Source organism: Myzus persicae, unplaced genomic scaffold (assembly GCF_001856785.1).
Source record: "Myzus persicae strain clone G006 unplaced genomic scaffold, MPER_G0061.0, whole genome shotgun sequence".
Taxonomy (NCBI): domain Eukaryota; kingdom Metazoa; phylum Arthropoda; class Insecta; order Hemiptera; family Aphididae; genus Myzus; species Myzus persicae.
In genome coordinates, this window is record NW_019101277.1 from 229,311 (window position 1) to 248,295 (window position 18,985).

Genomic DNA, 18,985 nt, shown 5'->3' on the forward strand with positions numbered 1-18,985 from the left:
TGCAAATTAAATGAAATGTACGTAAATGTACGTACTCGAAACCTGTTTATAAGGAGTTCACTGAACGTAGTTTGAATCAAATTGACCAACTAGACCCCGCGCTTTCATATGCAAATGAGACTTGACGAGCATACTCAAACAACGACGAACGACGTGAGGGATTAAATAGGATTCATTAGCGTTAATAAATGTTATTCATGAGGCATTCGCCGTACACCTCGGATGCGGGACTTTAGTTCGCGGAACCGCAAAGTAACGATCTGGTTGGCAGTGTTAGCACAGTCCATTCACCTTATAAGTTTATAACTAAAATTCGTCTAGACCATTTGTGTCGGAATATAACCATAGGACATAGAGGTTAGAGGTAAGCACAGAGTTCAATATCAACAATATCAAGTATAGCGTAATATCGTAATATATGTAAATAAGATCAGCTTTGACCACAATCATCAAGTTCCTATACTGTTATTGAATTGTTTCAAAATATGTACAGTAGACTCAGTGGTGGAATAAATTTCAAAAAAAACATTATATTATTTAATTACTCCCCCTCGATAACTTGATTACCTAGTTTCAGTATATTTATTATTTTTTGACTAAATAAGTAGAAGACCCATCATAGATAATTTGACTAGGGCAAACTTTTCGTATATCTTACTGACTTAGTGTGACTCATACTATTATTATTTATTTATTCTTTTTGTGATATTTATACTTTGTAGTATTTAAAAAAAGTCACAATCGTTGATCGATTACGCTACCTATTGCATTTTACATCCCGAGGGGAGCAATGAATGTATTGATTGTACAATAATGTGTGCATTTTTTTGTGTCGGTCATCACCTTTTGGGGCAGTAAAAGTGCTTCGATTTTCTCCAACAGCATATTTTATGATAGGAATGTGAATCTAGTTTTTACTTTAAGGAGTCAAAAATAAAAATGTCCAATAGTTTTCAAGAGCGACAAGAAAAACAACAAATTAAAGAAAAATGGGAATTTTTTTCACAAATTAATTTTTTTTTATGTAATTTAAAAAAAAAAATACCCTAAATTCATGGAATTTTCACTGAATGTTTTTATCCGCATTTTCCATACACCATACAATTTCGATAATACGTATTTTGACAATTGTTGAACTATTTATAGGCGTATGACATTTTTGATTATTATACGTTTTTATTTTGCTTATGTCGATAAAAATTTTTCCACTCAGTCAAATTAATTGTAAATGTAATACAAGGTTTCTCGTAAGTTGTTGTTAGTAAAAATTAAAAAAAAAAATGATCGTAAATCCACAATAATTTTTTATGAGCGTCTTAGTCTAGAATTTTGACAAAATTCGTAAAATACCACAAAAACAAGATTCCTTATAAATTTGTCTATAATTAATCAAAAAACAATTTCTACATTAAAATCGAATAACATTTTATATGAGAATTTGAAGTTGAAATTTTTACAACATTGGATATTTACTTAATTTCTTATGTAGTGGATTTTCTTATTTTATTGTAATTCAAAAAAGAATAACTGTAAATACTTGAAGTTCACACCATATGTTTATTTTATGAATTCATATACTTGAAACATTTTCAAAATACTTTTTGTGAGCTTATTTTGAGCTGTTGTACAGACATTTAAAATTTAAAATTTTTTTAGTTGTTTTTTTATAAATGTCAATTCAATTTTATTTGTTGGGTCAAAAAGCTTGAAAATTTAATGCAAGGTCCCATACATATTTTTACATTTTCAGTTGAAAATTATCAAAAATACATAGACACAGTTTTTTTTTCTATAAGTATTTAAAGTTCAAATGTTGACAAAATGTACAAATAATTTTATAGTTAAAAATTTTAAGTAATTTAAAGTATATTGTTATATTTTATACACACAATAACTTTTAAGATGTATTTTTTTTTTTGCAAAAATAGAATTAATCTACTGTAGTACTAATGCTTAATAGTAAAATAAATTACTTTTACCACAACAATATCATCAAATATACTAAATTACTAAGTAATAGTGTAGACTTACAGACCGTCTTCGCTCAGAATGATTTTTCGTATACAATGATTTTATGTCATTGAATTCAAATTTAACACCATCCATTACAGTGACCTACTTATAGCCTACTGTACAGCAGAGCTACATCCATTTACCCGCTTTTTTGACATTCATCTAAGTGGCAACAATGAAACTCACTATATAATAATTTGTTGCTATATAAAGAAGCATTAAAGCAATTATAAAAACATTTTAATGGTGTTGAATATATCAAGATAATTGGATATTACACTGTAATACTTTTGTAGGAAGGTGAAAATTTATAATATTTATATTAATTAATAAAATAAAAACTTTATTAATAGTATTAAAATAATATATTATTTAATTTTATATTCACACCCATATTATTTATAAAATGTATTTATATTTTTTTTAACTTATATTTTTAACACTTACAGTTTATAAATAAATACTATAATAAGCATGATTGAGGATTTACATTTATATTGACATGATTGCCATAATGAAGTAATCAGTAATCACCCAGCGGCAACACTTACTGGCTAGAGAGGGTTAGTGTTATTTCAGGTCGAATTTCTAAAATATAACTGAATAATAATAAAGGACTGGCTTAGCCCTTGTAGAGTTTTGAAAGAAATTATATCAAATTTTTAATTTAACAAACCCAATTCATATGTTTAATAGTTATTTATATATATTTTTTAATTACTTCATACGCGTTGAATTACTTGAATTCGGTATTCGCATATTATGTTTTATTATATTCGAAAATATATCGTTTGTTTCTAGAACGATATTCCGTTCAGAACCTCATTTTGCCAGCAAATAATTGTTGTGTATAGATAATTTTTATAACATAACTTGTTACTGTCTTACATTTTTAAATTGTACATTCTATATTTCTGTTAATGCTATCGTAATGATTGTAATATAATCTGTAGCCAACACATAAGTTTATACATGTTATAACTTAGCTTACATTTCTCAGATTCATGTCAATACTTATAGGTAATAATATTCGATGTATAATTAATATTCTTTAAGTTTTTATCTTTTAAATTGATATGGCCCAGAGTTTATTTTTCCTTGAATATCTTAAGAAATTTATTAATCGTTAGTTTATGTAAAGTTTTTCATTAATAATTCAACTATTTATAAAATACAAGTCTTAATAAAAAAATGCAAAGGTGGGCAAGTTAATGAAAATAATTAACTCAAGTTAAGTTAAGTTAAGAGGACACAAGATCGATAAGTTAAAAGTTAATATAGAAAAAAAAATTAACTTAACTCAGTTTAAAAAAAGTTAATCTATTTTTTTTAAGTAAATCACATAAAGAGTGAATGTGTCTTTCTAGTTTCTAATTTATAAATTATAAATCAATTTGATTTAACTTTTATCATAATGTGCACTGTATACCCTTTTACTTTTTTATTATTTATTAAATTAAACTATAAAATAAATATATTAATATACACAAAATTATGTTATCAAGAAAAAGTACAGAAATTTTTGTGTTATTATAGTATTGGATTATTTTTATTTTATACTGATATAGTAATATTTACGTATAAGCAAACAATTTCAAAATGTTTTTAACTTATTGGTTTTTTTTTAAAATCAACTGAGAATAGCTAAGTTATTTCAACTGTAAATTAAACTAGTTAAGTTCATAAGTTAATTAGAAAACAAACTAACTAGTTAAGTTAAAAAGTTAAAAAAAATAAACTTTTTAACTTAACTTTAACTTTTTAACTAGTTAATGCCAACCTTTGAAAAAATGTAACTGCTTCGTAGTTATATGGTAACATTTTTCGATAAAATAACATATTGTTTAAGACTATGGTCAAATATTTAATAATGCAACATAAATCGCTCACAATATAATACCTCTAGGATCTAGAGTTTAGGCAATAGTCAATAGTCTATGGCATTATGGCAATACAATTTGCATTAATCCTATATTCCAAGTAATTTGAATGTCATATTTAAACTTAACCACGTAATATCCACACGATGAATGTATAACAATTATCATAGAACAAGGTTAGAAAGAAAAACAATCGTATAAATTATATTACTTCATAAGACAATACAATACAAGTCATATACCTATTACATATGCTCATACATCTATAATATGTGAAAAATAATAATATGCAATAAACTAGCGTCTATACCATTAAACACATGTCATCACGCATGGTATAAAACATCATAAAAACTAATTCAGAACTTATCATTTTTTTATAAAAGAAACTTTAGAAACAGCAAATAAAAGTTTTTAACAAGTTTTAAAATACTGATTTTGGAAAACTTTGCAGCTTTGGGTATCTGAGTATCTGACTATGAAGTAAAATCGAGGAAACGGTATTATGTCAATTAAAGACTCAAGTTTATTTTTTTTTTTTTTTTAATTGATCCTGAGCTCGGCAACTGTGGCCATTAGCTATTATTAGTAGGTACTGTAGGTTTTTGTATTGATGGTTTGTAGGTTTTTTTTTTGGAACGGTAGGGGGAACACGTGTGTGTTTGTTTTGGCAGAATTTCGAATGGGGCACCCGTAGGTTTCTGCCATGCCCCGGGGGTGGGGGATGGCAGCACTTGCTCTCCGGTCACCGCGACTTGTCCGGAGAAAAATGCCGCCCGGTGGCCGAGGATCGAACCGCGACCGGCTGCGTCGCAGCGGAAGAGTCAGACCACTCGGTCACCTCGTCCCCCTCAAGTTTATTGTTTACTACCTTAAGTGCTACTTTAATTTTTTTTATTAATGCTATTAATGCTGAGTCAAGACACACAGAATCAGGATTTTATTATGCATACTATAATTTTAATATATTTTAACATATAATAACAAAGTAATAGATATATTTATAAGTACTTTCGGGTTATCGCTAAACACGACTATCACGATATCAGCATATTTGGTGCTAAGACTTATCTTTATATTTTGGCGTCACACATCTGGGTTATCGTGAGTCGTGACCACTATGATATTCGGAATTGATTACCAATATATTCGTCCACTTATTAATCTCCATTCATGCCCTTATAAGCTGAACTGTCGTATGTCACCGAACAATATTTTTTTGGAGAACATGTTTTAATATTTTTCATCTTTTGAAAAATCATAGAACACCTAGTACATTATACTTGATATCTAGTATATTGATATCTATATATTAAATATTAAAAATTAAAATTACCTTAGAAATTCAATAAATAAAAAATAAATATCTACATTATAGGTACCATAAGAGGACGTTTTTAATAATGTAGGTACCTATCTTACTTTTTACATCGATCCATAGTATAGGTATAAGTTGTGAAAACTTCTTTCATAAGCAAAATTATTGTATTAGTAAGAATTTGAGATAATTTATTATAATATATTATTTAATAATTATAATTTATACTTTATACCATAAAAATTAATTATATTAATAAAATAAATATTTGTAAATATTATTTTACGGAGTCAGCTAAAATTTCGTATCTTCTACAATATTTACGGTATTTTTAACCTTTGCATTGTAATTTTACTGTGCTTTTTCTTAGAACCCTTGGACTTTTCGAAGATTTATGGCATTTAAACTGCTAAAATATGGTCTATATTAGTTTTTTTTTAGCAATATTTAAGACGTACTCTGCTTGAGTATACTCTCTCAATATACCTAACCTCACCTATCCACTTAAATGAGCCAATTTTTAGACTTGAAGAATTTTAACTTAGATAGTTAAGTTACGTTAAGTATTATGTCCTTTAATTTTTAGTCCTGCAATCTATTTACTTAGTCTTACATTTTAGTTTAATACATATCACATGTTGTCTAATAACAAAAAGGTATTTTCTACAAAAATGTATTGGTCAAACAACTAACAAGTATTGTGGACTAAAACGCTCTGTTATGTCTAAAAAAAGGCAAATATCTATGCTTACAAACCACTGATTTTGTTATCAGTTTCATTAATGAACAAAAATCATACATTTCAAAATAACATTAGAAATATGAAAACCAATTTATCAGCAATGCAAGATGTATAAGTGTATAACGAATATCAATCTGGAAAACTTGGATATTTTTAAGTGCGCCGAACAATGCCACCAATTCTAGAAAAAAATGTTCTGACAATTAAGAATTAGTTAGGTTATGTTTGCTATTTTATATAGGGCCTATAGAGAATCAATGGCCAAATCTCTTAAGCTAGCTGATTCCAATAGGTACTTCATAAAGTTCGATCTTCGATGTATCTCAAAGACTTGAAATATATTAAAAATTTAGTATATCATTTATAGTAAATTCAGAAAGTGATCTTATGTTATATGAATGATAATATTTTATTGGACGTGAAACAAACAAATTTCAAATCTATATTTGTCATGTTATCTAAGTATATAGGTGGTGTAATAAACAAAAAATAGATTTGACAACTCTTATTTAAACAAAGAAATATTTTAAACCTTGATAAATTTGTCTCTTTAATGCAGTAATAGTTTCCAAAAATATTAATTAGAAGAAAAAAATATTGACGTGAACAAGTAGGTACGTTAAGATGCTCTATAAAGTATCCTACATTGACTATATTAAATAAATAATATTAATTAAAATACAACACACCTTAAATAAAGGTTCATCAATTTGAAAGTAATTCCTAAATATTCAAAAAAATATTAATAAACTTAAATTAAATTATTTTAAATAGTAATTCGCAATTTATAACATAATGTATTTGACTAAATACCTACTTTATACTTATATATATTATATACAATACCTATATTAATAATATACACATTTCAACTTTTAAACTATAAAAATGTTTGATATTATATAAATTGATTATTACGTGTTATTATGTAAATTATATTTTAATATGTTTTAAACGTAGTGGTGATGCATTTAATATTTATTTTACCCGAATTTTTTGAATTTGCATAAATAAAACAATAGTTTATTTTAATAGATATTAAAGCTATAATATAAGCAATAAAATGAACTTTCTGAGCAATAACAATAATAATAAAATGATGATACAATGCTGACTTTTAAATTTGTTATTTTATGGTGATCATATAATATTATAATATATGCCGTTTTAAAAACATTAATCGAACAAAAATATTAGGCAATCGTTTATTTGACGGATTTTATCTTCGGCGCATTTATTTATCATTTGTAACTTTGAACCGTCTAAAATGATTTTCTAAGAAATAGGTAATTATATTTATGATAATTGCAATGTATATTATACAAATCTATACATTCTTATAATATAATAGTTGATACAATAGAATATAGACTATAGTTGATGAATAATAAAAATGTGGTTTTATCGGGACTCTAAAAAATTTGGAAAATAAAATTAATATTTAAATAATGAGCTCCGAATGTATGTATTATGTGCCTTCTCGGGAAACAAGTATTGTAGAGATAATTAGCAAATTGCATATCAAAAACTGAACTCGTTGTATGTTAGTTGTATCATTGATTATATGTTTTACTTTTAAACTTTAATTATTTAATAATCTTACAGAGCTTCAGCAAAAAGGGATTTATTTTATTGTATGCACCACTATATACATAACATTTAATTTATTAACATAATATAGACATAAATATCTGATAGCGGCATTAAATCAGAATATTATGTCTATATTTGATCGACTAATCCACTGTGGCTTTGAAGTAGTTGATCAGGTCATCCAGGTCGTCTATTTGTTTTCAAGGGGTGATTAATTCGTTTGGTCAAGATGTTGAGTTTTCTTCTTGAATGTTTGGTTGATATATAATATTCTGTTAGTAAATATATGTTAATCTTTTACTGGTAGTCTGATCAAAATAACACAATGCTAACAAACCACTGTTTCCTTCTGGTTTCTACTATCAACAATTATTATTCATCATCTTTCTTTGCTCAATTTATATCATTCATTGGTAACAAATAAAATTTCGAATGTACTACTAAATAACTTTATCAATTAATAGGTAATTTATATATGTGTGCATATTACATACTATACAGAAACTTGTATCATATATTATTATTTATTAATATGCGTATACGGTATACCTACTTTATTTAAATTATTTTTTTTATAATGGTTTTATTATTTTGATAAATAATTAAATCTAATCCACATTATTTAAAACTCAACACACAAATTTCAAAATTGTCTAGTGGTAATATCGTTTTAATTTACTATTATGACTTATAAACATATTGTACTGTAACTGTATGTACATTCCATTATAAATTACTTATAAAGTATTACAAACATAACGCATAATGAAATATTATATAATTAGATTTGCTGTCAATCATTTAATTGTCATGTCATTGATTTATAATGCAAGTATAAGTTGCAGGCTTGGACTTTTTTTCCTTGACTCACATTTAATATTTTTATACCACCGATCCTAAATATTTTTTCTCTCTCCAAATAGTGAAATAGTTAGTGGTTAAATAAGGGTTAAATAACCTTTAAAAATTTTTAAAATCATAAGACAACTTGTAGTACATACAAATTAAAAAAAAATGTATGTTTGATACTAAATTTAGGTAAACTATAACAAAATATGAGTACAATTTAATTATTTTAACTTTTTTAATAATATCTATTTAAAACAAGTAGAAGAAATAATTTTAAAATATTGAATTGAATTTTAAATAAATTACAAATTATCATACAAACATGCTAACAAAAATAGTTGTAAAAACAGTTGTAAAAATGTTAAAAACCAAAGCGGATTGAACAAAAAAATATAAATAATTGCACAAATAAAGTGAAAACAAAGTGTTCTGGAAAGCTAAAAGATTCAAAACCTAGTTCTTAAATCTTAACATTTTTTAAAATATATTTTTCAATTTTTAGATTTACAGTACTTTCTAATGTACATTTTATATACACTTCTACTTCCTAGTGTTTGAATTTGTTTTTATTTTTAATATCCAATTTAAGTTAGCTGATAAAATATGTTATTTTATTGTTGAATCTATATGGAAAATACAATGTAATATAAATATAAATTGCGTATGATCTGAGCTTAAACGACTGAATGAAACAAAATCAAATGCTAAAATGAATTAATCCTTTGTATTTGTATAAAATATATTTAAACTAAAAATTCTAAAGTTAGAAAGAAAAAAAAATTATGGAAAATCAATATCTACGTATTTTGCCACGGTTTGAATTTATACAATATAAATTAATATAATTGGTGGCATGTGACTGCAATTTCATTATTATTGCTAATATACCTAATAAATAAAATTGCATACACTAATTGAATTGAATTGAAGTTCAATCGACAAGGGACAGCTGTTAATAAACGTATCCAAAATTCTAATCTATTATTTAATGTTCACCTATTATTGGATGTTGGAAAGGCTAAGTGATATGACCAGGGCCAACTACAGGTAAAAATGTCTACGTACCTACTTACTTTTCTTTTTTTTTGTGTTGATAAACATTTTTATGTTTAGTGAAAAAACTTGAAAATGTAATATAATATATATTATAATATCCTACATGAGTTTCTCTAAAAAAAATTTAAAAAAAATTTAAATATAAGGTCATGAAGGTAATAATAAGGTATAAATATCGGATAAATGAGTAGTACCTATTTTGTTTTAAGTATCATAAATTAATAAAATAACTATAATAGGTACCTACTGCATGAATATAATTGTACAAACGTACAATTCTAATTTTATTCCAAACAATAATAATATATTATATTATATTCTCGCTTTAGGTACTTTTCAAGAATAATATAATATCAATTACGCTGTTATAATATGATCAAGGTTGAAAATTATTTTTATTTTAGGACAACTATTTTATGGTGCATCGAATTATTATTATCTAGCACATTGCGAAAGGATAATCGAAATATCCAAGAGGAGGTCGGCTGGGTTTGGCTGCGGCGACTACGGCGAGGCGGCGGTACCAGGAATCGCGGCTGCGGTTCGCACAGCGCAATTGTATTTTAAACACGGTCGTTGTCCGACGGCGGCGTCAGTGGCAGCAGCAGGAGCTGTACTATAACTAAGTTAAAGAATAATTCCGAGAACATCTATTTTAATTGAATAATTGAATAGTTCCATCTACCTCCCAACTACCTACGACAAAAAAAATCGAAATGAGAGTCGCAGAGCTTAATATTATATAGTCAAAAGAATAACCGCTATATAAGAAAATAATATTAAACACATTATATTATACTCTAAAGTCAGTATAGTCTATATAGTATACAGACTACGGACAAAATCCAATAAACTCACTGATACCACCCTTGCGCGAGTAACTGTTCTTTTATTGTCGGTCTCGTATCGAAAAGTTTGAGGTTTTGCACCCACAAATTATTACGTTTTTGGAATAAATCTAGTTTAGGACCCCATCAAATGTTTTTTTCCTGAAGTCTGAACCTTTTCTGTGTCTATGTATACGATAGAACTAATTAAAATGTGACTTGGAAATCATTAGATTTTAAGTCAAGCGTGGAAATGTACTTTTGTATCTATCTAAGTGCCTTATTTTCAGTGTTTTTTTGTACCATGTGGCCAATTCACAGAGGGCGTAAAAACTATATTTAATTTGTAACTAAACAAACCAGACAACGTCGCTTGCTCGGACAGTTTAAAATTTAAATAACAAACGTCCACCGAGTTGTTAAGCAAAACCAACTACGGTACTTAACAGGGTAAAAACAAATGTCTTTTGATTTTAATTAATCAATTGTAAGTGTTGTAGAGAAGTTAATACAAAAAAAACTGTTTTTTTCATGATTTTTGCACAATATAATTAAAAACTAATACATAGTTTCTGCAAAACTGTGGTTAGTTCCAGTAAACTTTGAGAGGTCCTACACTAGATGTATTGTGTATGCTTACAGTAAACCAGGTTTTGCAATGTAATTTTTATATATTTATTTATTGTAATAAACGGATACGACTCTTTGGTTTTGGTACATGCATATAATATAATTAATGTACTCGCCTACTTCTATTTACCTATTGACTGTTTTTTTTTTTTAATTAAATGAATATAGAATATAATACAGTGGTCGCCGCTTATTGGACTCACGGTTAATTGACTCATTCGCATATTAGACTCAAAACGGTTGGTCCCGATTCGCACGGTTAGGTTAGGTTAGGTTTTTGAGTCATTCGCCTTATTGACTCATTCGGTTAATTGACTCAAATTGTAGGGTCCCAAAGTGAGTCCAATAAGCGGCGACTACTGTATATTATCCACCTATCCAATAGGACAATAGGTGACCTATATAATATGTAAGCCCAGAAATTACAACGCCATAGTGTGAAATATGCGTGTCAATAATATTGTACCGATGACGTTGTAAATGGCGACATGTAATTGGAAATGGTCGAATGTATAAACCATAAATTGCAGGTACATTGGTCGTCAGTCGTCACGCAATTGATTCGTGTTAGTAAATTATAATGAACTGACCTCAAGAATAACGCGTTGTACTGCCGTGTACGTCACAATTTTCGTTTACGTTGTCCAGGTTGACAAATTAAATTACTTGGTAATTGTAACGTGTATTAAATAGAAAATGCGTTAACGAATTTTTAAATTTCATATTTTATTACAAACGTTTTTTTTTTTCAGAGCATTATATGAACTGCATAGAATCAATTTGAATTAGGCATTAGAAGAGTATGAATTAGAGGCTTAGTTAGTCCTCATCCCTTTGGAAGTGTTACATGTGTTTCGTATATAATATATGTAATGTATGTTAATATTTAATCAATGCTAGTACGTCTTAATTATATTCTTATTGACAATATTTATTTTTGTTATTTTCATATTTGTCATGGTTTTGAAAAATATATCATCTAGTACCTAAATAGTTAATGTTTATTAAAATTATGTTTGTCAACTTTCTAAAAATAAAAGTAGAAACGTTTTCTTAAACAAGTCTTTACATATTGTGGTTAAAATTTTTAACTGAACGATTTTAATTGTATTTAAAATAGACATTTTAGGAGCTGGACCACTCATTACAAACATGATAAACAAATAGATATTTTAAAATGAAAACATCACTAATAATTTATTATGATTAATCATATCCATTTTTTTAGAGAAGGTAAAGTGGAAACTTTCAGTAAAGATTCTAAATCCAAATCGTCTATAGAACAGTACATATTAACAAATACAATCAAACACATAAAGCATAGAAACAAACTAAATTAAAAAAACTGTAAATAAAATATATTTTTGCATTTTTTTTTATCTTATAGATTAAAAATACTAACACTCAACACTTGCTTTAATTTATTTCTCAAAACTTTAATACTATAGAACTTAAAATTTCAATATTTGTGGTTTAAAAGTATTTTAAGTTTAAAACATAATATTTCATTGTGTTGCAAATTGTAATTAAAGATATTAAATAATAAATAACAATACAATTATAAAATAACTCAGATATTTTTATTTGCAGAGTAAAAATTTCATAGTAGGTGTATCAATTATGCAATAAATCAAATAAATGTCTAATTGTTTTAAAAATATAGACATACAGTATTATAGTTAAAAATGATTATATATCTATAAGGAATATAGTAAAATGTTTAAAGTTTCTAAGTTTAAGATTTTTGGAAAAAAGGCATTTAAGAAAAAAACATTATTTTATAATTGAATATCTAATTGTATCGATAATTGAACAATAAGCTTTTATAAAAAAAAGTATTCTACTAATGTGTATATTTGTTTTTGATATTTTTGGTATTATGTGAGAACTATCTACGAAAAGTTTTCTATTAATTTTTCAAACTTTTTCATAAAGGAACATAATTTTACTCAACATACTCTAAAGTCGAGTAACAAAATTCAAATATCTATAAATGCCCCAAAAATATTAAAAAGCCAAAATATTGGTCGAATTTCCCTTATTTGTATTAATTGCAGTTGGAACAGATACCCAAAGAAAGCGATTGAATTGCACAGCATGACATCATTACAATATTACATTATAAAAAAACATATTTCTGTCGACGTACGGGAGAATAATTTTGCATTTTAATATCTAAATAATTTACTATTTTTTAATAATAATACATATATTATACATTTATACTTAGCTACAAATTAAAAATTAAAGTAAACAAAAAAAATTAAACAATAATATAAAAATGAGTTCATTTTTCAAAATTAATAAATAACTAAAATTTAAATATTAAAAATTTAACATTTAAGATTTCAAAATATTAATATAAACATATGTATTTAAATTATTTATTTTACTCGTGTATTAAGATCATTGTCATACTGATTCGATCGACACAAAATTGCAATCCCCAGCTAAAACGTATTTGTACGTTTTGTGGAATGACCGCATCGATTGCAACTGAAAAACTATGTTTTTTGGTGAGGAGTGCAGTTCGAAAATCCTCATAATAATTAATATTTTTTGCGATGAATTTGGATTTAAATTTTGAAAATCAATTGTTCAAGGATTTTTTTCCAGCTCTAATCTAAGCTAGGTTAAAATTCCGGGCATTGGCCTAGTGCTTTTACCATTCGATTATATTGCTTGAGCCTTGAATCTTATATGGGATTTTGTGTAACTTGGCAAAAACTCAAAGGCATGTAATCTATAGGTACTTCAAAATCAGTCATCAGAGTTACCTATAGTTTCTTTAACGTGTACGCTTCTGCATTTCCTTGAACGTGGACCTGTCCTGAAATCGATAATAGAAATATTATGTTTTAAGTTAATTTGTTGATTATATTCCATTATTCTTGATGATTGATTGTGATGTAATATTTATATTTATACAAGTTATGATGCTAATTAGAGTACTTGGAGAATTTGGCAGTAATAGATATTTCTTATCATTAGTATGATAAACACTTTGTATGGCTTTTAGACTTTAGTATCAATGAAGCTTCTACGTGCTTCTACAGCAAAATACTTAAAATGCTATTAATTTTGTAATAGATTTTCTTGTTGTTAGATAAGAATATCCAATTTAAATCACTATAGTAGTCCTAAATTTTTGAGTTTAGATTGCGCTTATCTAATATTGGGACATATTATGATTAATTTTTATTTTAAACATAAATATGATAATAAAACCATTATTCAGAACATTTTAAATAATATAGGTATTCATTTAATAGGTGTATAATGTGTATAGAATATTATGTTTATGACTACATTTAGAGATGCTCTATACGACTATACTTACAGGTAGGTACCTACATGAATATTATTAAATTCATAAGTAGGTACCTATATATGTACACATTAATACATTATATTGTTAGTCTGAAGTCTTCTTTTACTACTTACAGTAATATATTTTAGATCCTGAGCGAAGCGATGAATGTAATGATTTTACAACTATATAAGTTTTTCAGATTTTTGTGTGTTCAGGTTTTTTGTAGGAGAAATAATATTTCATCAATTTAGTTATTTTATTGTAATTTATTAATATATTTACTTATTCGTGGATACTTGAAACTCTTAAAGTATATAGGTAGGTTTTTGTTATATTTAATATACACAACGACATTTTCGAATACAATGTAATCGGCAAAAAATAATACAACCTTCTGTACCTATAACTCATAGTAAAATATATTACTTTAATGGCAAATGGCAATAATGTCATAAAAATATAAAATGTGTATTTCTCCATTCATCTCTATTGCCAGCTAGTCTCTTCAGTTCCTTATAGTTTGTTAGACCTGCATCGGAAATCATCCTTTTGATGTAGGATGTTCTTGGTCGTCCTCGATCTCTTTTGCCTTTTATTTTCGCTTCTACTATAATATACAGAAGCTCTTTTTCGTGTCTTAAAACATGAGCACATGACCAATCATATTTTATTCTATCCTCTTTCTTTCATGGTGCTAAGTGTCTTCCTGGTTTCGTTTAAAACATTTTCGTTAGTTCTTCTTTCCGTCTTGCTAACTCGCAACATTCTTCTCTAGAACCACATCTCGAAACTTTCGAGGAACTTTTGTTCCGCTTTTTTCAATACCCATGTTTCGCATCCGTATAGTACGACAATCCACACATATACTTTTATAAGCCGTGTCTTCATACTTATGATCATGTTTTTAGAGCACAGTATGTTTATTTTGTTCATGAATGCTGTTTTTGCTTGAGCGATCCTTGATTTTACTTCCATAGTACATTTACCATCTTGGCTAATTATAATACTACCCAGATATCTAAAGCTTTGCACTTAGTCGAGAGTGGTAATCAATTTTAATTCTTAATCTTAATATTTTCGTTTATGATATTATTTATAGGTATAAATGCATAATTGAATTAAAATTGCACACACCCATTACAGTGATTTCCTACTCGACACCTACTGTACAGTGGAGCGGTACTCACTTGCACAGTTTTTTTATACCTGGGAATATGAACAAAACTAATTTATTTACAAATACTTATATTATATTATGTACACAACAAATTAGAAAATGTAGTGTATATTGTTTTACTTAGATATGTTGAAATTGAAAATAACCGATAATTGATTATGGGCTAAGAAGTACGTCACATTATTATTTCTAAATACTTACATAGTTACATATATATAGTAGTAAATAATTTATAATGATACAACCTACTTCTTAGTCTATAGTCAATATAATTAAAATCAGTTATTTTCAACATACCTATCTGAGTATAACCATATCTACTACATTTTAGGTACCTATCTATAACAATTAATAAATATACACAATATAATATTATATAATATATATTATTTTTAAGCTGACAGAACATTTAATATGGAATTCACTTTTATTAGTAACTAGCTGCCCGAACTTCCTCCGGAAGAAATTATTTTTTTATAATTTAATTTAAAAACATAAGACTATTTTTTGGTTATACAAATAATACAACGATTATAAAATAAAAATAAATAAATAAAAAGAAAAAAGAAACAGACATCGTTATCGGTGAATATATGAAAATAATTGGTAATTAGTTAATTATTATTATTATAATGAGGATTCAAAACCGGTTTCCTTCGTCTCCAAAATCAAGTTAGATTCTTATATATATAGATTATCAACTATATTAGCTATTGAAACAAAAATAATTCCTATCATAAACAGCAAGGGTTGCACTTCTTTCTAGAATTAATTCATTTGCCAGTTCTTCGTAATTGAAAATAATCAAAATACATACATTATTGTAAAATCAATACATTCATCGCCATGCCCAGAATCTAAAATATGGTTAACATTAATTAAAGTATTTTAAAATTCTGTACTAAATGTAGGTAGGTACTATTCAGTATATAATAAAAGAATCCTTAATATAAATGTACATAAAAACCAGGAGTTGACTGGGGAATAGTAAGTTCCTACACGAGAGTAGCAGGTAAACAATTACATATGTTAGTTCCGACACGGGCATATGTAAGTTCCTACAGGGTAAAAACCAGGTACCTATGTTAGTTCCTACACGGCGGAAAAAGGTACGTATGTAAGTTCCTACACGGTAAAAACCAGGTACCTATGTTAGTTCCTACACGGCGGAAAAAGGTACATATGTAAGTGTACCTATATGTGTATATATGTGTAAATATGTATATACGAATAAATATATGATGATTATATATTATATAATACAAATCGCATAACACATTTTCACAAATAAGCATATAATAATTAGATTTTTTATTGAAACTTTATACGCTGGTTAGCTATTTAGTATAGGTAACTACATTCAAATATACTTATAAATAATACTTATAAATGTATAATATACGAAATCACTGGAAAATACGACAAGCTACAAGCTGATAATATTATCCCCTATACCGACTCGACGTAAGGAAAAAGATAAAATATCTTATTATCTATATTTTTGACATACAAAATATTTATGACTTTTCATCATCGATAAAAATGATACAGAACTTGATTTTGATTTGATAATCTTAAAATTAGTTATAAGTCTTATAACTATACACAGTAAAATGTACATGTAGTTATTTCTCTTAAAAGTTTTGTTAGTATTGTTCGAAACATCTGAGTGTCCGTACATATCCGTTTATACCAATCATATACAGTTATACAAATTCACAATGAGCGAGAATGTATCATTCATGTTGAGTGAAAAAGGCAAACAACTACTAGTTTTGAATAATTTTAAATTTTTTAAGCATCATACATCTAAAAAAAATGAAATTACGTGGCGTTGTGTAATAAATAAGTGTAGTGCAAAAGTTTATACTTTGGGTCAAAATGCCCAATTAATTAATACAGATAAATCGTGTTTTGATCACCGCCATGCAAGTGATAGCACTTTAAATCGGCAACAAATAAGCAATGCTTGCAAAAGAAAAGCTGTAGACTCTATAGTTGAAAAACCGTCAAAAATAATACGAAAAGAAGTATCAAATTATGCTAACGAAGGAGATTTGATTGCACCCGACTTAAAACTCATAGCAAGGAATATCCATAATGCAAGGATGCATTGTTTCCCCAAACTGCCAACATCAAGAAAAGAAGTGCACGAAATATTAAGTTTATTAGACATAAAAACAAATAGAGGTGAGTTATTTTTATATGAAAATGATGCGCTAAATGAAATAGTTATTTTTTCATGTAAAACAAATATAGATTTGTTAAAAGAATTAGATGTTTTATATATGGATGGTACTTTTAACTATAGTGATAAATATTATACGCAACTATACACGATTCATGGCATTAAAAATGGAGTGTACATTCCGTTAATGTTTTGTTTATTGCCAAATAAAGAAAAAAAGACTTACGTTGCATTATTGAAAACGATAAAAATAGCTGGAGTAATACCTAAAAAAATTATTTTAGATTTTGAAATAGCAATGCATCAAGCAGTTTTTGAAATTTTTCCGGAAACAGAGGTGTTTGGATGTCGTTTTCATTTGGGCCAAGCTTGGTACCGCAAAATTCAAAATTTAGGTTACGCACCACAATTTAATTCTGCAAATGACGATGTAGGAAAATGGTTAGTACATATTTTTGGACTTCCTTTTCTCAATCCAGAGGAAGTGGCAGAATGTTTTACAGAATATTTTATGGCAGACAAACCTGAAAATCTAGCTATAACCGAATTTTGTGATTATTTGGTAGACAATTATATATCAAATGAATCAATTTTTCCTCCGAAAATGTGGGCGCGGCAATGTTCTGATAGAGTCCATACGACAAACGCTTGTGAAAGTTTTCATTCTGATTTTAACTCTAATTTTTATCACCAACATCCAAATATTTTTAAAATTATTGAAATTCTCAAACTTTTTCAAGTAAATACGTATATAAAAATAAGAACTGCAATTAATAACCCAAAACCAAAAATCAGTAAAAAATACGCTGAAAAAGAAGATTTTATAAATGAAAAAATTTCAGATTATAGAACAAGCAAAATAAATAAATACGATTATGTTAAATTATTAAGTTATAGAAATAAACCTCATAAAATATAAGTTTTCATTTTTATTATATTTTTTACTTTTTATATTATATTATATTATATGAAATGAAAAATTAAAATGCATTATACGATTTTTATTATATTTTTTACTCATCATATTATATTTATTCGTATATACATCGTATATACATATTTACACCTTTTTTCCACAGTGTAGGAACTAACATACGTACCTGGATATTACCGTATAGGAACTTACATGCGTATCTTTTTCCGCCATGTAGGAACTAACATAGGTACCTGGTTTTTACCGTGTAGGAACTTACATACGTACCTTTTTCCGCCGTGTAGGAACTAACGTGTGTATTTTTTTTACCTACTACTGTCGTGTAGGAACTTACATTCGCCCAGTTGACTGGCCCACTGTGCTGCAATGCAAAGGCACAGTGACCCGATGCCTTCCTATGTCCCCACTCCCAGGGGCTTTGCAAAAAAATTATCCACCTGCCATGGGCGTGTGCACGAGTGCAGC

The 18,985-nt window shown here is 27.1% G+C and overlaps 1 long non-coding RNA gene across 1 annotated transcript; it reads left to right on the forward strand.

The window, feature by feature from the left end:
* Window positions 1-240: 240 nt before the first annotated feature.
* Window positions 241-11,829, forward strand: LOC111028521. The gene is made up of 3 exons (XR_002603910.1): window positions 241-364; window positions 9,856-11,577; window positions 11,661-11,829. It is a non-coding gene; the product is annotated as an uncharacterized LOC111028521 (long non-coding RNA).
* The last annotated feature ends 7,156 nt before the right edge of the window (window positions 11,830-18,985 follow it).